Source organism: Peromyscus californicus, unplaced genomic scaffold, assembly GCF_007827085.1.
Source record: "Peromyscus californicus insignis strain IS unplaced genomic scaffold, ASM782708v3 Scaffold_19__1_contigs__length_69161282, whole genome shotgun sequence".
Taxonomy (NCBI): domain Eukaryota; kingdom Metazoa; phylum Chordata; class Mammalia; order Rodentia; family Cricetidae; genus Peromyscus; species Peromyscus californicus.
Genome location: NW_026294491.1, coordinates 20,221,034 through 20,242,715, shown reverse-complemented (window position 1 = coordinate 20,242,715; position 21,682 = coordinate 20,221,034). Strand labels below are relative to the sequence as shown.

The 21,682-nt window shown below is 46.1% G+C and overlaps 1 pseudogene; it reads right to left on the bottom strand.

Moving 5' to 3' along the window:
• Positions 1 to 19,609, bottom strand: part of LOC128114601 (chromobox protein homolog 5-like) — a 38,848-nt pseudogene extending 19,239 nt beyond the window's left edge.
• Between the last annotated feature and the right edge of the window lie 2,073 nt (positions 19,610 to 21,682).

Sequence of the window (21,682 nt, the reverse complement as noted above, 5' to 3'; positions counted from 1 at the left end):
AGACTGAACAGAAAAGGGTGCCAATGTCACAACAGTCAATACCGCAAGTGCCCTCGAAGACCTTTCAAGTTCACAATGCTCGCTCTGTGCAGGGATACAGACATACAGAAGAGCAGAATCTAATAAAGACAGTGCATGCACAGAATCCGATCCCTTCCTGGCCAGTCTGAGGCAGGAGGTCACTTGTGAAGCTGCACAGAGCCCGGGCCTAGGGCTCCGTGCCCTGAATAAAAGCTTCCCGGATGGTAAATGTGTCTCCCTTGAGCCCGTGCCCGCAACCATTTCTCTGCTGGATAGAAGCTCTTATTGGACCCTGGTGCAGTTTCTATTTCACAAATCAGAGCTTAAACCTTCACAAGAGGATATCGATTGATGCTGTCAGAGCAGCAAGATTCCAGAGCTGGGAAGCTGAGGGAGTCTGGCTCTTTTAATCAATATTTTCTTACTCATTAAGGCAGATGCCTGGTTCAACCTCTGCTTTTAAGCCTGAGAACCAATGTTCTGATGTAGCTTGAGTTTTCCTGCCTGGCCCACAGTCAGGACAAATCTCTCTCACCTGCCAGTCCCATAGCCGCTCAAACCCGAACAAGTAAACACAGAGACTTAAATATTGGTTTCAAACTGTATGGCCATGGCAGGCTTCTTGCTAACTGTTCTTATAGCTTAAATTAATCCATTTCCATTAATCTATACCTTGCCACATGGCTCGTGGCTTACCGGCATCTTTACATGCTGTTTGTCATCATGGCGGCTGGCAGTGTCTCTCTGACTCAGCCTTCCACTTCCCAGCTTTATTCTCCTCCTTGTCCCACCTATATTTCCTGCCTAGCCAAAAGGCAAATCAGTGATTTATTTATTGACCAATCAGCAACACATTTGCCATACAGAACATCCCACAGCATTCTGAGGCTATAATCTTTACTGAGCAATGAAACCCAGCCGGTCTCTCTGTGTCTCTGTCTCTGTCTCTGTCTCTGTCTCTGTCTCTGTCTCTCTCTGTCTCTCTCTCTCTCTCAGCCCCATTGTCCACACTGGATGTTTAAATCCAGGCCCAGCACATACCTGTGTCCTTTCTGTTTTGCCTAGAGCAAACCCAAACATAAGCTCTCCCTAGAGCCAAAAATCACCCACCCTAGAGTTCTACTGTTGGAGCCCTACAAGGTTTCCTAGTGGCTTTACCCAGCAGGACTGCATTAAGAAGATGATTGGGCCACTGGCCTGGGTATCAGGTGTTTGGAAGGGTCTACACTTGGCTGTATCTAGCAAGGGGGAGGCCTTTTTGCCCCGCCCCTTGGCATTGTTATAAAAAGCCCTTTTGAATCAAGTTCTCAACTGGTGGGTTTTGACCAGGCCCTCCTGAAGCTATCTTACGTTTCTGTCTTTCCTCTCGTCATCTAGGTGTCTTTTTCTATCTAAATATTTCCCACTTCTCCCTGCTCGAGAGTACCTTGGTCATAAGAGTGAGGGCTGGTCCCCCACCCTCTACTATTCCGGGAATGGGTGCACCATCCCCTTAGATAATTTCTGCTTAAGCCTTCCTAGCCTCTTCAGGTAGATACCCCTTACGATGTAAAGGTCTGAGCAGACAGAAAACAGCGAGGATGATTCGTGGATGTCACATAAGGACACAGCTCAAATGCTCTCCTGACCATCGTCCGGTAGGCAGCACTGCTCATGCAAAGAGCGTGATTGCAGACATGTGCAGCTTGCTGGAAACTGCAGCTCCGCCCACCGCTGGGAGAGTGACTGAGAGTGGCTAATTGTACCCTGGGCTCATTTTGCTCTTCTGTGAAATAGCGAAAATCGTTGCTGTCTCAGGAGGTCTGTGTGGGAATTGAATTAGAAAGCGTACACAAACAAACAAAGTGTTTCACATAATCACGGTCATAATCTCATAATCGCTGGCACCTCACAGGTTCTTGAGCATAATTTTCCCCTTTGTCTTTCTCCGATTCCAGCTCTCTCTCCTACATCCCCCCCACACACACACACACAACTAGGTTTTTTTTTCTTCTTCCTGTTTCTCCATTCTCTGTCCATTTCTATTGATGTATCTTGGGTTCATTTCACCCTACCTTTTCACTGGCCCCCAAACCATGAGCTATCAGCACCACAAGGCTTTCAGATGAATGATGTGTCATCCCCCGACCTGCAACTGACCTCTTCGCAGTAACAAAGCCACAGGAGCACTCAACACTCCTGATTCTAGAGTCTCCAGCTAGGCCTCCCCTTTCAGAGTTGAAGTTATTTTTTATATACTTTTAAATGTGTGTGCGTGTGCGCGCGCGCGCACGCACGCGCATGCACATGTTGAGGTCAAAGGACAACTTTCAGGAATCAGCTCTCGTCCTCCACCATTGGTCCTGGCCATCCAAGTCAGATCATCAGGCTTGTGTAGCAGGAACTCTCAAATGCTGAGCCATCTCGTCAGCCCCAGAGTTGACTTTTCCAAGTGCCGTGTCTCCCTGACAGCTACAGTCAATTTGCAGAGAATGACCCCCAAGTACACAGCTCAGAGGAACTACTGGGAACGAAAGTCCTTAAAACACTTCCCGTGTTCTGCTTGGATCCGATGGCGGAGATATTCCGGTTAGGCTGCCTGTAATTTGAAGGATACTTTCTCTTCCATTTTGATCCATAAAGTGTCTTTTTCTCCCGTCTAATGCTATCCCTGGTGTGTTGAGCCGGCTCTTGATGCCTCAAGAGAAACAATTCTCATCATCCCTTTTTGACCCTGAATTCTCCAGCAACACCACTCCTAACCGAACGTTAGCATGGTGGGAATATTTACACCACAGACATTGACGACAACTACAAGCAAAATGTTTTTTTGTTTTCTGGAGAACCAGGATCCAGTTACTAAATATTTATTAGCATATTAGATAAATTCACACGCACTTATATACAGTCATGTGTCATGCAACAATGGACTGCCTTCTGAGCTCTAGGTCGCCGGACAGCTTCATTATTTTTTTAATGTTACAGAATGTGTTTTTCTGAGTCTGGATGATATGGCCTACTTCATGCATAACGTGTACTATAATATTGGGAGGGACCACCATTATGTACGTAGTCCACCACTGATATAGCATCAGCATGTAGCACATGACTAGAGAAAAGGAGAAGAAAAGAGAGGAAGGAGGAAAGGAGGCAGAGAGATTAAGTTCACATGGCTGTAGCACCCATTACCAGATAACCCTGTTCTGTTTAAAGAACTTTGGCTTTATGCTGATGATTTCCCACAGAGGCACAGAAGCTCTACCCTGAACACATGAAGTCATGAACTTGGGCCTCCACAGATGTGGTATCTGCTGGTGATAACGAGGGCTGTACTAACCGCCAGGCTTGACGACCTGCGTTATAGACAGTGAGGAGGCTTGTCTGCCTGACCCTGCTGACTCCAATAGCACGGGTGAGACGGTGGGGACCGTGGTACTTCGGCATCTCTGCCTTGCTCTTGGCCTCAGTGAGCAACCCAGTGTTTGCATCCACATTGAAATGGAGCTCGCCTTCTCCAAACGCAATATTTTACAGTCTTTACCAAAAGAACTCCCATGGGCTCTGAAAACAGCTGGGATTGAATCCCAGCTCCCGACTTCTGCTTGCCTCAGTGGTTAACAGGGAGAAGGACAAAATATGAGTGCTCAGAACAGGGCTAACACACAGTAAGCACACTGAACGTCAGGAAAGAGCAGAAACACAGGGCTTAAATTCACAAGGTAGCAGGGGAGGACGCTTGAAAATGCCTTTAAGAGAAAGGGTTAAGGGGTTGGGGATTTAGCTCAGTGGTAGAGCGCTTGCCTAGCAATCACAAGGCCCTGGGTTTGTTCTGTTCCGCAGCTCCGGGGTGGTGAGGGTAGGGGATGGGGGATGGGGGAATGGGAGAGTGGGGTGGTGAGGGTAGGGGGTGGTGGGATGGGGGAGTGAGAGGAGGAGATACTGGTGCTAGAAGCTTCCACTAGCCCCAGAAGCTGATGGAAACCCCTGTTGGGTTCATGTCTGTCTCCCTCTGGGTTTACAAGTCAGGGGTCATGTAGACCTGAGCAGTCAGGGTATACAGCAGAGCCTCCTCTTATCTGAGACAAGTGTTCACAGCCCTAGTGTCCAAAGCAGACATGAGGGTGGTGTTCCTATGCAGATGCTACCCTGGCCTGTGAGCCTCACTTCTACCTTCTTACAATCGCTGCAGGCAAAGGGGTGAGATCCACAGAGGTGGAAGGTGTGTCTTCTCTGTGGTAGTCATCAAGCTATTCCCTGATGCTCTAACTCTTCCCCTTCTGTGCCCATGGCCAGGATCACACTCCTCCTTCTTGTGGCCAAGATCGTGTATTCTATCTCGGCCAGTGAAATGTGGATAGAAGTGACAGGTGTCCTCTCCAGACACCTCAGTGGTAGAGACAGTGCCCAGCATGTGTGAAGCCCTGGATTTAAACCCTGGCCCCACCCGATAGAGCTAGTGAGTGATTTGCAAGCCTCTTTCTGCCTACTGTGGTGATAAGAGATATTCTACGTGGTGAGGGTCCACCAGTTTTCTGAGTTACCCACCGTGGGATGATCCTTTTGTACGCTGTGAATATGTATTACTCTCACCGGTTAATAATAAAGATGTTTGACCTATAGCAAGGCAAGATAAAGTTAGGCGGGACCATCAAACTGAGGACTGGGAGGAAGAAGGGCGGAGTTGGGAGAAACACCAGCCAGCCACCTAAGAAGCAAGATGGCAGAGGACTGCTAAAGCCACGGGCCACGTGGCAACACGTAGATTAATAGGAATGGGTTAATTTCAAAGTAAGAGCTAGTTAGTAATTAGCCTGAGCTAAAAGCTGAGGATTTGGTAATTAACATGAGCTTTGGGTGTTTATTTAGGACCAGGTGGTCGGGACAGAAAAACTCTTCCTTCACTTACGGTGGCCCACATTGTTATCCCTACTACAACTCAAGTCCCCGGGGCATGCAATGGCTTCTTCACTGGGTCCTTGTTGAGTCTAAGCCTTATTTTTTCCTCTCTAACTAACCTGAACAGACAAAATTTTTTTTTTCTGGAAGGTAGAGAGGTAATTAGTAAAAGTAAACAAAAGGCTAAAGTATAGAAAATATAGAGAATATAATATTGCCATTTACACATAAAAATGCTCTGTGAGCCAACACAAAAAAACAGCCTTCAAGAGCAGCTTGCCCAGCGTCAGTCACAGACACTTGCCTTGAACCTCATTTCTACTTTCCGGCCACCACGCAGAGACTCATCCTGTCTCTTACTTCAGGGCCACAGTCTAGCTCAACACCTCACTACAGATGTCTTCAGCTTGGTAATCATGTTTTCCCTTCCAGATGTGATTTTTCTGGTTTGGGAATACCACTGGGCAATTCATTCTCAGCTCAGCGGGGAGAGCCATTCTTAATCCCCACTGATGGGGTACGCCTTTCCAAGCTCAAATTATTAGTGTTGTTTCTGTACTTCATTCTGTCACCAGCTCAGTGCACTTGGCACTCGGGACACACACACACACACACACACACACACACACACACACACACACACACACCCCCCTGCACACCATATCCACTGACCATGCTGAAGAAAGTGAACCAGTCTGTCTGGACCCTGCTGTTTCCAACATTGAGTCAACATGTGAATTCACAGTGACTATGATTTTGCAGGTATATGTTTATTATGCATGGTACTGAGTTTACAAGGGCATTTCCATATATATAAATAACATACTTTGACCTTGCCCCTCTCCCCGACAATGTTCTTCTTAATGTCTCCTTTCTCTCCCCTCATGCCCATTTTTGGTCTTTTTATCCCTCTTTGGTCTACTTCTTTTATGTCATATGTACATACATGAGTTTGTGTGGTTATATCTAGGATCCACAAATGAGAGCAAACATGTGATCTTCATCTTTCTGAGATGAATTGCTGAATGTGGTAATCTCTAGCTGCATGCACTTTCCTGCAAATGGCATAATTCCATTTTTCTCTGTGGCTGATGAAACGCCTTCCTATAGCTAAACCACATTTCCTTTATCCGTTCTCTGATGGCAGACACCAGGTTGGCTCCATAACTGCACTGCCACAAATAGTGCTGCAATAAACACTGATGTGCAAGCATCTCTCTCAGTGACTCCGTGTGTGTGTGTGTGTGTGTGTGTGTGTGTGTGTGTGTGTGTGTGTGTGTATACATTAGCAGATCAATTGATAACATGAGCTCTGAGCAGACAAGCACAGTTTTAACTCCCAGCTTCAACACGTCAATACTGGGAAATTTAAAACAAATTCTCTATCTCTCTTTGCTTCCCTGGGTGCAGAATGAGAAGAATAGTAGAGTCATACCTACGGCATAAGACTGATGTGAGCTTAATGTACCACAAGTGACATGGAGGCTGGGATTGGAACTCCGTGGCAGAGAGCTTGCCTTCTATGCATAAGGCACCGGACTCATAACTAGCACCACAAAAACTAAGAGAAGGACAAATATGCAAAGCAGCTAATATAACACCCAGAACATAGAGGTACCCAATAAGTCTTAGCTGGTAGCAGAGATGCCTATGGCTATAACAGTTGTAGGGACGGCAGAATATTACTCTCATAAATAAAATGAGGAGTATTGCCTCATCATTGTCCCACTCCCCCCACATTTCCATTGCAGCATCTATAACTGTCCAGCCTTTTTTTTTCTAATGAATGCTTAACAGAGTGATTTGTTTTCTGCTCTTTGGAAATTTAAAACACGTTAGTAATTATCACTTTCTCTGCAGTGTTACCCAGATCATCAGCAAGACACTGCCTCTTCCCCGGTGTTCCAGAACGACTCGGATTTGCTGATCTGACAGTGATGCTGTCCCAGCCCCTTCAAAGAATCAAAGGCTTCCCTCATTCCTTGCCCGACTGCAGCATCCACTCGCTTGAACCTCATCCAGATTCAGTCCCGCGTGAGGGAACCTGTAAGTGCGCCCGTGAGAATTCACACACTTAACAACGCACTGAGCAATTAAACTCGGGTGAACTACTTTAGAAACCGAAAGGGGCACAAAGAGAAGAGCCGTAGGGAAAGTGAGCCGAAAAGCAAACGTAAGTGGGTTCAGCTAGGTTCAGGGAGAAAAGCCTAGGCTTACATGTTGTGGGCTTCTGTTTGGAAGGAATTCAAATGTTTGTGTTGAACAGCAAGCAGAAAACTTTCATAATTTAATACACAGGCGAGCTCACTCTTAAAACAGAGAGACCCCTGGGCCAAACAGCTGCAGCCCTACCTTATGTATCTCAGCCGTCATAAATCTAATCCAGTCTAATAGCAAGAGGCACTTAGGTTACAACTTTGGGTCCTCCTGGCCCAGAAGCCCTAGTTTGAAGAGCCTGCCTCCTATTTGTTCCTTTGCCACTCTTCTTTTGTGGAATTCTTATGCTATGATGATGATGGTAATCATCATCATCATCATCATCATCATTATGAGAAAGTCTCCCCACAGAGGGTTAAACTGAATTTCCTCTCTAATGATTAGCTCATCCTACGGCCAAGAAACAAAAGTCATAAAAGAATGCCCCACTCCTCTCTGCTGTCTTCAAAGTACCTGGGTCAGGCTTCCAGACTAAGCATGAGTTCTTGAGACAACACTTAGGCGCTGGCCATCTGCTGTGTATAGGAACCCATGTGAGACACTGTAGAAATGTGCCATCTATGAAGGCACTCATGGCGGTGGGAGGAGGTGGGGACAGCTCAGCCTCATTCTGCTGACAGCCTAGACTATCAGGAAAACCTGTTGGAAGGCTCTAGGACTGTCTTATGAGCTAATTGGATATGCAATGGTCAGTCATCTATCATTAGCCTAAGTAACTGGCACTCTGAGCACAAGTCATCGGGACAACCACATCACAGCCCTCAGTACGGCACTGAAAAGTTTCATGGTGATTAGTGGCAACACTAGCTTTAACTGAGTCTACACCACATGCCAGGAGTTAACTGTGCCACAGTTAAGTCAATCAATGTTCAGTCCATCCCACTGCAAGATGATATAGGTGTGGAGATCCTGTATATATATATCAAGACATGCTCAGGTCACACACTCTAAACACCAGAAAGCAGCAAGACACCTCCAAGGATTCTCATGAGGCATTCTTTCTTATTCTGATAAGATTGACTGACATTTCCCTAAGGATGGATGTAAGAATTTTCCCCTAATCAATACTTGTGAAGAAAACCAGTAGAAGACAAGGCTCACTCTCTCCATTACTATACAGCAGCGGTTCCCAGCCCAGTCTACATGGCAGAATCACTCGGTTGACTTTGGAGTGTTTTGTTTTGTTTCATTTCGTTTTGTTTTGTTTGTTTCATGTGTGTGTGTGTGTGTGTGTGTGTGTGTGTGTGTGTGTGTGTGTGTGTGTGTTTTAACTGCAATGATGTACAAAAAATGAGTTCAGAGACCCTGATTAAATGAATCAAGGGTGGATCCTAAGAAATGATTTTTTTTTCTTTTTTTAAACATTTACCAGGGAAATCTAATGTACAGTTAGGATTTAGGACTGCTTCAGGGTTGGAGAGATGGTCCATCAGGAATAGACACTTGCCAGGGAGCCTGATCTTTGGGACCCACATGGTGGAGGGAGAGAATCAAGTCTCTCAGGTTGCCCTTTGACCTCCACATGAATGTCATGGTGCTTGCATGTGCGTGCACACACACACACACACACACACACACACACACACACACACACACACAAAATAAAATGTAACGATAAAATGTTTTTGAAAACCTACTTTCTCATACAGACTGAAAAAGCTATGCTCCTCTGAATAGAGAGGGATCCAGTTTCCTTTGCTAAAGGTTGTGTAACAAAAAGCCACAGATTAGGTTGCTCAGAGAACAATGCTTACTTTCTAAGCATTCTGAAAACTGGGAGTCCAAGGCCACAGTGGCAGTGGGGTAGGTTCCCTGCGCAGCAGTCCTCTGTCTACTAGAGTGTCTCCCACGCTTTAAAGACACAGTTGTGTCAGATTTGGGGCCCATCCTAACAGCCTTGTTTAACTTAATCGCCCCTCTCATGATCTTGTCTCCAAACGTGATCACATTCGGAGTTACTGAAACTTCCATATTTGAATCTAGGGCATGTAGGACATCTCAGACAACAGCAAAGAGAACCATCAACTCCTGCCCTCCTCAGTATGATCTCTCTACCTCCTCCTCTCAACAATTCAATTCGACAGTGTCACACGCATCTGCTTGTACATCTGTTTCTCTACTCTAGAACCATGCGTGAAGAAGGATGTCCTAACTCCTCAACCTAGAAAGCAGGCTCCCCTTTCTGTGACCCAAGCCCTGCATTCAGCCTCATATCTGTCTTCCTCCCTGGTGACCTCTCTCACTCCTTCCAAGCTGGTCTGTTCTCCTGAAACTTGAGTTTCTTATTTTCTACAAAACAGTCCAGCTCTGGCTCCTTTGTTCTTCAAATTCTCAATCACTTCGTGGTTCATCTAGATATTTAAGACTGCTCTCTTATTTACTTAACTTGTGTGTGTGTGTGTGTGTGTGTGTGTGTGTGTGTGTGTGTGTGTGTGCAAGCATGTGCAAATATGTTCACATGTGTATGGCCTACAGAGGCCAAAAAAGGACATCAGATCCCCTGAAGCTGGAGTCACAGAAAGTTGTGAGCTGCTTGACATGGATGCTTGGAAGCAACCTCCAGCCTGTAAGAGTAGCAAGTATTTCTAACTGCTAAGCTATTTCTCTTACCTCCACCACCACCCCGACTACTCACTTCTTAACCAATAAAAAATGGCCATGATTAGAACACACAAGCGGATGCTCCGCTTTAGCTCCAAGCATAGTCATCTTGGGCAGAAGGAGCTTCAGTCCCGCCCCTCACCCATCAAGGGCAGGGGTCTCCGTTCACGTAGGTGTCCCAAGTGCCTAGCCCAGGAAAGGGTCGGAATAAATATTTCACCAGTGTGTAAAGTGGAAGAATAAGCATGTTCATCAAGGCCTGACTGAGGATGATAAAATGTCTCTACCTTGGAAAGTAAATCAACTTGTGCTGGGGACAGGGCAGACTGTCTCTTATTTTAACTTAAAATTATTTATTAAGAGACAGGTGACTTAAGATGGCCATAAGAGCCAGAACACTAATTAACACTGCACAGCATTTGTATTACCCTTTGTGCTTTTTTTTTTAACGAGTATGTGTGTTTATGTGCACCGAGTGTGTACAGGATCCCACAGATGCCAGAGGAGGAGGGCTTCAAATCCCCTGGAGCTTGAGTTACTGGGTTGTGAAGTGCCATGTGGGTGAACTATACCTGGGTCCGTCTGAAAAAGCAATGAGCACTCTTGACCTGTGAGCCATCTTTCCAGCCCCCTTCCCCTGTACACTTTTCAATGCATTGTACCATGTACCACCAGACTGTTCTCAGGATAATCCCTTTCTCCTATGTCACAGATGAGGAAGGGGGCTGACAGACAGCAGGGCTTGATCAGATAGACTCACAGAGCTACTTAGGAAGAGAGTCGGATTCTGAACTGAAGCCTGTTTGTAACCCCAGTGTCATAGTTAGGGTTTCCATTGCTGTGACGAGACACCATGACCATGGCAACTCTTATAAAAGAAAACATTTAATTGGGCCTGGTTTACAGTTTCAGAGGTTTAGTCCATTATCACCATGTCAGGAAGCATGGAGGTGTGCAGGCAGACATGGTGCTGGAGAAGGAGTTGACTGTTCTACATCTGGATCCATAGGCAGCAGGAAGAGAATGCCACACTGAGCATGCCTTGAGCATCTGAGATCTCAAAGCCCGTAGTGACACATTTCCTCCAATAAAGCCACACCCGCTCCAACACGTCCACACCTCCTCATAGTGCCACTCCCTGTGGGCTGTTGGGGGAACACCACACCCAGGTTGTCCCTGGCACTTATCAGAGGCCATAGAGAATGTGTTGCAGATGGTCTGCTCACTGCAGCTGAAAGGAGTGTGCAGCATGCTGTTGCATTTCATCCAGGTGGCAGGTGCTTCCCTTCTCTGTATGCAGTGTATACACAAAATCAAAAAATAAAGAGAAAAATTACCACCAACTTAAAACTACAACTGTCCCTCAATAAGAAAAAAAAAAAAAAAACCCTCCGGTACAAGCATGAGACAAGCAGGAAGAAGCGGATGTTTCTTCACGCACAAAGTTGAAGGTGAGGGAAATGCTAGAAAGAGCCGAGGAATGCCTCAGAAATCTGAAAACAGCTCCTCTAGGTTGTTCTGTCCACAGAGTCTCAAAAGACCGCAGTCGGGTTAAAAACTCAGCTTGTGCTCAAGAACCCCCTTCCAAGTTCACGCATGTGGTTGTTAGCAGGCTCAAGATTCCCTCTGACTAGTGACCAGTGGCCGTAGTTCCTAGCCACAGCATCCTGCTCAGGGTGCCCGAGACGGAAGTCATAGTCTTTCTTAGAACCTCATTTTGGAAAGGGCTGAACATCCCTCCCACCATATACTCTCTGTCACAGAGACCAACCAGTATGACATACGAAAAGACTGTACAAGAGAGAGCATCCCAGGGGGTGGGAGTCCCTGGGGACCGGCCTGGATGCTACAGAAGGTGCTAAGGTTGATGGACTGGTTCACCTTAAAATGCTGTCCCTTTCTAAAACTCCCACTGGATTCCAACAGTTAGGTGTGGATTGTCAGCAACACAACGAAGTGGAAGTTGTCTGTACCATAGTTGTTTCCATTGTGAAATACTTTTAGTAAACATCTGTGGGGTAAGCACATACTTGACTGACACAAGAAAGTGATGTAGAAAAATCCAGGGAATTCAAGGTACAGTAACAAATATCTGCTTTTGAATCCTGGTCGAAGCTGCCTCCTGGCTGTAGAACCTTGGGCGGGTCATTTCCTTCTCCAAACTTTGCTTTCAGATCTGGAAACACTACTGCCTAAGGAACCTGTGAGAATTATAGGATGCAATTCATTCATCCCTTTGACGGGCATTTTCAAGTACCTGACTCATCCACTGACCCATAACTACATGTTTGTTAACTCCCCATCCAAACGTAATCTGATTGTCATATGCTTCCTTAAGTATCACGGAAGGGTATTAGGAGTGGTACCCAGAAATCTGTCTTTCACACGCTTTCCATAGGATATTGTTTGTTCCGTGGCCTCTCTTTTTTGTGTATTTGGGTGTTTGTTTTTGAGACAGTCTCACTCTGCAGCCCTGGCTCCAAGCCCACAGAGATCCACCCGTCTCTGCTTCTCAAATGTTGGCTAGCCCACACCTGCACAAACACTTTGCAGGCATGCAACTCGCAGCCTCAAGCAAAAATAGAACAGGCAGTGGGGCTTGTGGTCAGAACATGATCCAACAGCTCAGTATGCCCGTGGGCAGCAAAGGAGACAGGAAGTGTTACAATGCTCGGGTTGTTGAGTGGCTTTTGGGTTGAGGCTGCCAAGTAGGAGAAAAGAAGGATAAAGAAAGGAGTGTCGGAGAGTAGACATGTGATGGAGGCTCATGTTCTCCACGGGACAGGTGAGGACAATTGCTGTGGATTATGCTCATTGTTAATAAAAAAAAAACTGATTGGCCAATAACAGGGCAAGAAGAGATTAGGTAAGACAGCTTGACACAGAGAGAATGATGGGAGGAAGAAGGGCAAAGTGAGGAGAGTCTTGGGAGATGCAAGCCAGCCATCAAACAAACAGGACGTGTAGAAAATGAGGTAAGAAGCCATGAGCCGTGTGGCAAAGCATAACTAGAAAGATGGGTTAATTTAAGTGTAAGAGGTAGCTAGTAACAAGCCTGAACTAGCGGCTGAGCATTTATAAGTAGCATTAAGCCTCCGAGTCAATTATCTGGGAAGTGGCTGCCAGGTATTTGGGAACAGGCGGGCAGGAGAGAAACGTTCATTTACAGACAATTAAGAAACAAACAAACAAACAAAATCTCTGCCTTCCATTTTCCTAAAAGCAGACTTACAAAAGCAAAAGTTACCTTGTCCTCCCCAGCTCACAGCCTCCCTTACTCACTGGCGCTCTCCACTTGCTGCCAGGGAGAATAAAAGTTTACTGCTAAGGACAACTTGGGACCCTAATCACATGTATACTTTGGTTACAAAGGGATCCACCCCAAACTTTACTAACCTTTAGTAAGCGAAAGGTCCCAAGAAGCCCCGGTCTTCGTTACAGCCTTGTCTTGTTAAGAATGAGTTGTCATTTTTTAAGTCTGTCAGCAATTTTTCTCTCCCCAGGTTCTCCCCCAGAGACTCAAAGCCCTTCTCCTTTGTCCCATCAGCTGTCTGGAAACATACTGACTTAGTTAAAGATGCCGTGCAAGCCGACACTCAAGCCGTCTCCCTGAGAACTATTCATTCCCTAGGTTCTTCTGTGTCCTTACGGAATACATGTTTCCCAGAGAACAGCCAGTGACGAGTTCCCAGGCAGAGTACCCACAGCTGACTACATGACCTCTCCATGGTGTGGTTAAGGGGAAGGTTTTATTGTGGATATGAGAGAGAGAGAGAAAGAGAGAGAGAGAGAGAGAGAGAGAGAGAGAGAGAGAGAGAGAGAGAGAGAACATGGCCAGCAGACTAGACCTAGCCAGGGCTATCTGCCAGAGAGGGGAGAAGAGCAGGGGTTAGAGAACAGAGAAAACATAATGAGAGAGGCAAGAACAGAGCACAGAGAGAAGAGCGAGAATAGCAGGGTTATAAGGAGAATGAGTAGCGGCAGGGAGGGAAGCCCTGGGGCCGGAGGGATTTTAGGGTAGGGGAGGATTGTGAAGGGCTAGGATGCTAGCATGTGGACTTTGAAATGTGTAACAGGCACGTGTGATACTGGAGGAGCCTGGAAGCCAGCATGATATATGCTGACAGGCCCCACAGGTAGCCCTATCCCCCTTCTGCCAGGGGTAAGGGAAATGCCTCCGTTGGGTAGAGAGGAACCAGCTTCACAAGATCCTGGTGAATGCTAGCTCCCATCTAACCACAAGATATCCTCCCATAGTCCAGGTTGAGCTCATTTCTGGATATTGAAACTGCCTTTTGGAGTTTGGGAAGTTGGAGCTTCCTTTGGACCTGACCGCGACGTGTTAAAAACCAGCCATGGCGGATACTCAACTCTAAGCTGCTCCCTACCCTGCCCTGAAATGTGTTCTTGTCCATCACGCACTATGATTTGTGCTGATTCTGCTTTCCGAAGCTAAGGACCAAAAGGAGTGGGAGGAGGTCTGCTGTCTAGCCTGGGGCAAAGCCAAAGATGCTGACTACAGGTACACACGCCAAGGATGGAGCAGGCGACTGGAGAGAAAGTGATGGCGGCGATGGCAGCAGTGACTGATTAAAAATGAAAACCCCATCTCAGCAAGCCTCAGATGCACTAGGGGCAGCACCCTTTCCCCTCCATGATAGTCTGTTATTGTTGTTTTAATACATTGTACTGAGAACTGCATACATGCATACAATGCGTTCTGATTATTTCCACCCTAACTCCTCCCCTGCCCAAGTTCATGACCTCTCATTCTTATACCCACTGAGTCCCATTTGTGCAACCATCTACTCATGGTACCATCTACCCACTGGACCATGTGGACCTACCAGAGACCACACCCTTAAGGAACTGACTCTCCTGCCACCAGCATCCATGAACTATCAACAGACCCTCAGCTAAGGGGTGCCATAGCATTTATTTAAACCATTCTGCCACAAGAAATGGATGTTTCCATGAGACCAGGGTGACAGAGAACACTGTTTCCACACATGTATATATGCATGTGTGTACATGTATGATAAATGTATTTCCAAGTTTATGAAAGTACACATTTGAAATAGCTTTTGATAACTGAATGTAGTTAAACTCAATGTATATTATGCATTTATCTCAATTCCTGCCAAACAGAGCTCATCAGAAGTCCTACTTTAATGAGGATGGTGGGAAGGGTATCTTAGCCAGCTTCAGAATTCCTTTCAGAGGCAGGAAGTGTTCTTACTTAGAATGGTGCACTGAGGTAAAGTCAAAGCCTTGAGAGCCTTGGGTGTACTTTCTCACCCCCTCCACAGGACATCTGCCAGTGTCTGGGAACACTTGGTTGATGAGTGTGGAAGCAGGTCCTGGTGGCATCTCATATGTGGAAGTCAAGGATGATTCTCCCTATCCTACAGTAGGCGGAACGGCCACTCACAATGGAGAATTAGGATAGCATCATACTCGCTGGCCCAACACAGCGCCTGGACTAGTCACAGAGGGGTCAGTAAATTCTTCTTCAGTAGAAACTCATAGGAATCTGTAAGTACAGAGGAACTGTAAGGAAGCAAGACAAGACAAGGAGGGTGGCTGAGCAGCATCGAGCAGGGGGTTTTTAGAAACCAGCGGTGCTTAAATGCTCAGTTTGAAGCTATTTCTGTGGTTCTCATCTAAACGTTCCTCCTCGACTCCTCCGACCTTCAATAGCAGCTGCTGTGTGCACAGACAAAGACATTTAGTACATAGGTCATGCAGCTGATGGGATGTGTGGTGGGTGATCTTGATTATCAAGGGAATTGGGAATTACCTAGCAGACATATCGGAGGGCGCCGGTGAGGGCATAACAAAAGATGTTTCACCGCGGCAAGAAAACACACCCTCGATATGGATGACACCATCCTGTGGCCTGGGTCCCAGTCTGAGAATGAGAGAGTGAGTTGAGCATCAGCATCCCTTTCTCTCTACATCTAGACTGTGGATACAAAGTGAGCAGCTGTCTCCTGTTCCTGCCATCATGGCTTCCCCACCATGGTGATCTGTACCTTCAAATAGTGAGCCAAATCGACCCTTCCTTTTATGCTTCTTGTGTTGGGCATTTTGTCATAGGAGTGCAAAGGTGTGTGTGTGTGTGTGTGTGTGTGTGTGTGTGTGTGTGTGTGTGTGTGTGTTAAGGAAATTAACTAGTCTCTCATCTGGAGCAGAATAAAAGACAAGGATTAAACCCAGAGACTAGGAATCTTCTAACACCAGAGAAGACGGGGCCAAAGATGCCTGTGACAGTATAAGCAGCTAGGAATTGAGAACCTTGGAGAGGGATAAATGTTTCCAGAGGTCTTGGAGTGATTTTTACTCACACCTTACACAGATCTTAAAAGATGGGGAGCTCTTAGTTTCCATATAGATTATAACATTCAAAATTATAGACTGCCAGGTATGAGCAGTGTCCCAGATTCGGTCTCTAGTACTGTCAAAATAATAAATAAGGGCCAGCAAGATGGATCAGCAGGTAAAAGCACTTGCCAAGGAAAGCCTAGTATCCTCAGTTTGACCCCCAAAGCCCATAGTGGAAGGTGAGGACCAACTCCCAAAAGTCGTCCTCTGACCTCTACACACACACACACACACACACACACACACACACACACACGATAACAGTAAATATAAACAAATCAATGAGCTCGTTCATTAGAGTCATTCTCAACTGACTCATTTAGCTTTTGAAGAGAGACCCGGCCAAAATCACCCCTCCCATTTTTTCTAAGGGAGGGACTTAACCTGCAGGATATCACTCACAGGGAGTCAGGGCAGGCTGGCCAGATAGCAGGGTTCCTTTCAAACTGGGGCCTCACCCCACTGTAAGCCCCTGGAGGGATGTCCCACACAACAGGACGATGAAGGAGGCGAAGACAATGGTACTGACTGAAAGGGTGCCCCTCTTTATAGGCAAAGAGAGGAAGCAGTGTTTCCTTTGTCGTGATACTGCATATTCTGATTCAGCGCGTGGGAGGAAAGGATGAGACCATCTCTGAGCATTTAAAAATACGAAAGGAAAAAAGTGGACTTAGAATTCCACCTCTGTTTGGGGGCCGAAGACGTGGAATGCTCACCTGGCATTTATGAAGCCCGATTAGATCTTCAGCACCACCAAGTAAACCAGGTGCCAGTGCCCACCTACAATCCCAGCACTTGGGAGGTAGAGGCAGGAGGATCAGAAATGCAAAACCATTCTTGGCTGCACAGCAAGTTCAAAGCCAGCCTGGACTGCATGAGACTCTGTCTTGAAGGATCAAAACAACTCCGTTTGAAAATTACAAAATGTCTCTGAGGGGATGACGAACACTGACTTGTGAGGAACAAGAATGCTTGGGACCAAAGGTCAGTTAGCTGACAACTCGGGGAACACAATAAAACCCTGAAACGTTCTGCCCCAAGACTTGTTACCAGCGTGTAATGGAATTTGGTGATAAGAAATAAAGAAACTGCAAGACTTTCCATTCTCTGCTGGTATGAAATTTCTGACAGCTCCTCTAACCCCCTTAGTGTCTAGACCTCACAAGCGTCACTTAAGGAAACATGGGTTGTCTAATACAGGAAACGTCACAGTAATGTTTTCCTTCTGAACTGAGAATCAAAAGAAATAGATATGACCTGACATGCAGCCTCTCTCCCAAAGTAGTTTTCAAAACAAAACCACATAGTGAAATGGAACTTTTCGTCCACATAAGCCATAGCTGTTATTTTGAGTAAAACTATGAGGTTCTGCTCAGAGTGAACTGAGCTCCGATCAGTTCAGAGCTTCCAGAAGCTTCCAGCTCCTGCCACTTCCATTTAGTTTAACAATTACATCTGTGATTTAAGTATGTCACCCCTCTAGCTTGATGGGCAATAATCTTGACACTTCCCCAGAGGAGGGGAAGCCTAAAGTGATTAAGAGGACAATGACGAAAAGGTGTGCTTGAATTCTGTGACTCAGCCTTCAAAGATGCACAGGATGGGACTCTTCCACATTTCACTGTGGGGAGGGGAGGGGATCATGGCCCCCTCCCTTTCCAGAGAGACTCCTGCATTTGGTGGTTGCTGGGAGAAGCAGCAGCACTTCTTCTTCTTCTTCTTCTTGTTCTTCTTGTTCTTCTTCTTGTTCTTCTTCTTCTTCTTCTTCTTCTTCTTCTTCTTCTTCTTCTTCTTCTTTTTCTTCTTCTTCTTTTTCTTCTTCTTCTTCTTCTCCTTCTTCTTCTTCTTCTTCTTCTTCTTCTTCTTCTTCTTCTTCTTCTTCTTCTTCTTCTTCTTCTTCTTCTTCTTCTTCAGTAGTGTTGCCGCTGATCAAGTCTCCTTTGTTCCACTAAGTAACCTCCTATTCAGCTTTGTTAAACTCAATGGGCTACACCCAAGAAGCAGGCTTAAGAAGGGTTCTGGCAGGAGAGAGAGGGGGAATGAAGGAGGGTAAAGAAGATAAAATGACCATCGTGTAATGAAATTTAGCAATAAGAAATAATAAAAAAAAAAAACAAGGTATTGTTGGAGGTTTTTGCTCTTTCGTGGGGGGCCCGCCACCCAGCTCCCAAATAAATCACACACCAAAAATCGCAACTACAATATTATTATCACACAGAAGTTTTGACTACATTTATTTTTGTGTGTTGAGGCATGCACATGTGCCATGCAGACAACTTTGATGGATCTGTTCTCTCCTTCTACCGTGTGAGTACAAGGGATCAAGTGCAGGTCATCCGACTTGGTGAAGAGTCCTTTGTGACTGAACCATCTTACACAAAATTTATAATTATAATTCCGATATTCCCTATAAGTTTCCTCATTGGCATATAAGCTCTTAATAATTTGTTTAGTTAGAAATACAAAGAAAGTCCATAAACATTTCATCATTTAATCTCTCTCTCTCTCTCTCTCTCTCTCTCTCTCTCTCTCTCTCTCTCTCTCTTCCTCCCTTTTACTTCTTTCCCTCTTCCCAAGGAAGTCATTTGGTTATTAGTTGAAGAAATGGGAAAGGACATGGCCATGTCAGTTTTCTTTTCTAGGGAAGGTCCTAGCCTATTTCTCTTAACACGATAGCTCTTTCTTTGGTAGAACATAAACACTCAGCTCAGGAAACTCCTCTCAATAGACATCAGGCTGCTCGTGACCAATACAGCCCTGGTGGAGAAGAGACGAGCCCTCTGAAAGGAAGATGGAATGTTTCTAATGCTGGGATCAAACCACACGCTGTTAGGTCTCAAACCTGGGAGAAACGGCTAACGTACGAAAGCAGATGCTAGCCACCAAGTTCTTCCTGTATCCCTTAGTCCCTACCTATTACAGAGCCCTCCTGGCGGGCAAACCCCAACCCCTACCCTAAACTTCTCCAGCCCTGAGGCTGGGTCGCCCTTCCCCCAGCTGCCCTTCCCTTATATAACCTAATCGTTTTGTTTACCTGGTCTTCCTCATCTACTCTCTTGGCCAGTCAGTCTCTTGGCTCAGTCTGCCCCTCTTAGTCGGCAGCTGCTCTCCCCAAAACCCCATGAGGCTCAGGGTCATGTCCACCCTGGACTCTCCCATGTATCTCTGCCTCTGGCTATACTGTCCCTTTCCTCTCCAATCCACTTGCTCCTTCACGTTGCCTAGGAGCAGCCATTTCCTCTCCTTTTTTATTTCTTTTTTTTTTTTTTCATTCATACCCTGATTTGGATAGTTAAAACTTAGGGAGCAGCCCTCATACCCCAACACCTGATGGGGAGGACAGTACCCGCAACAGGTACCAGGCCCTCTACCACAAGCTTTTAAACACACCTCAGCCCTTGGCCACCTTTTCTCACGTGTCCTGGCAGCAGGCAGCATGGCCAGGTTGTGAGGCAAAAAGGGGGCTGACCAATTTGAAGAGGCAGTGGCAGGTGCTGACGCGAAGCCCCATCTCTGCGAGAGAGCTCGTTAAGAAGCATCAACCTTGAGCCGTCAGCTTTCTCCTTTCCCGGAGCGCAGTGTGGCCTGCTGGGGTTTCAGATAGGCGTCACCGAGAATGCTTCCTGCAGGAGCCAAGGGCTCAGGCGGCTCTAACACGTTCCTGCAGGGTTTCAAAGATGAGCCGGCTCTCCTGCATGCTCCCTCTTTTTTTTTCCTTCACAAATATAATACCAGAAATAAAAACCTCACTCATCCTGTTTCCCAAACTTGGCAGTTATGACAGCTTTATCGCGATGTCTTATTAAAATGTAGACATAGATTTACATAATTAACCCAGGTCTGCCCTCCCCCACATCTCCCCTGCCTCTACAGCTGTCAGTCATGGTGGTAGGCGTGGGATCCCAGCTTCTGCGCACCGGGAACACCTGGAGGTCTGGATGCTGTCGGCGGAGATACCGGCCATCTCTGATGGGACACATAATGAGTTTGATCATGAGGAGAGATAAATGTTTCCGGGCTTCTCACACTAAAGATGCTGTCCTTTTACAGTGCCTCACAGAGCTATAAGGGACCCCGTGAAAGACATTTGAGATACAGGCTAAAAGCTGGGGGTTGGGGACTGATTTGGTCCAAGTTATTTTCATTTTAAGGTAGAGCCTAGGTCCTAGACTAGTCTCAAAACCCTTATACAGTTAAGGATGACCTTAAATCCCTGGTCCTCCCTCTTCCGTCTCCCAAGTACCGCAGGTGTATACCACCATCCCTGGTTTCACTCATTCTTTTTTTTTTGGGGGGGGCAGGGGTTCCGAGACAGGGTTTCTCTGTGTAGTGTTGGTGCCCACTCTGTAGACCAGGCTGGCCTCGAACTCACGGAGATCTGCCTGGCTCTGCCTCCCGAGTGCTGAGGTTAAAGGCGTGCGCCAGGGCCGCCCGACCATCCCTGGTGTTTATGTGGTGTTGAGGATACAATTCAGAGCTTCCTGCGGGCGAGGCAAGCACTCTACCAAATGAGCTACGTCCCCAGTCCCCACACGTTTCTTAATTTGACACTTGTAAGGTATATGTTTTTTTTTATTTCAATGAGATAATGTTACTTGAAATTGAGGAATTCACATAAAAAGCCAAATTTGGAGCTGAAGATAACTTGGTGGGTAAAGGACTTTGTAGCCAATCCTGAGTTCGAGTCCCAGGATCCACGTGTGAACGGTGAGAACTGACTTCCACAACTTGTCCACACACACTAAATGAATAAATGTAACTTTTTAGAAAGTATATTGAAGATTTCCTTTTTTAAAAAACTAATAAAACTTAACACTTTATCGTGGGCCACTCCAGGCCTCTGTGTCACGCATTCCAGCCATCAGCCATGGATGACAGTTTTCCTTTTGCTGGGCACGAATCGGTGGTTGCTTGTAGCTCCTAATCCCATTATTCTATGTCAACCAACTGTACACATATATAAAAAACTTTCCATACTCTGCAGAAGCTGACTTGCAAACGTCTTCACATGACAGGTGAAAAAGAACTACTCAGCTAGTCCAGGTTTTCTGCCTCTGAGAACGGGAAATCCCTTGGTTGAGCTGTCCAAAGACCTGAATTCACACGTCAGCTGCATTCCTTGATGGCTGTGGCATTGAGGCACAAGGTGGAATTTCTCTAAGCCAAACATTTCCATGTCAGTAAAATGAGACCGGCAATAGTGTGTCCACCTCATGAGAACTCAAATATTCATGAAAGGGTAGGAAACAGCATAAAGACTGAACAACAACACTCACTGTTATTTTCAGGGTGGTGTCATTTATGGTTTCAAATATTCTCACACTAGTAATAAGTGCCACCCTCAATTCAACTCAGTGAATTTTTTTTTAACATCATTCATGTACCCAAGCCTATATGCTAATGCAAAGAAATATATAAGGAGATGAGACAATAACACACTCATGAAGTGACTGGTGGAGTAATCTGTAGGCTGTCGAAATAACACAAGATGGTTCCCAGAACAACATTCCCGCCTTCGAAGTGCAGCGCAATCCTCTTGGACGTCTGAGATTTGAATCTCTGCAGCCTAGTCTGCATTCTGGTA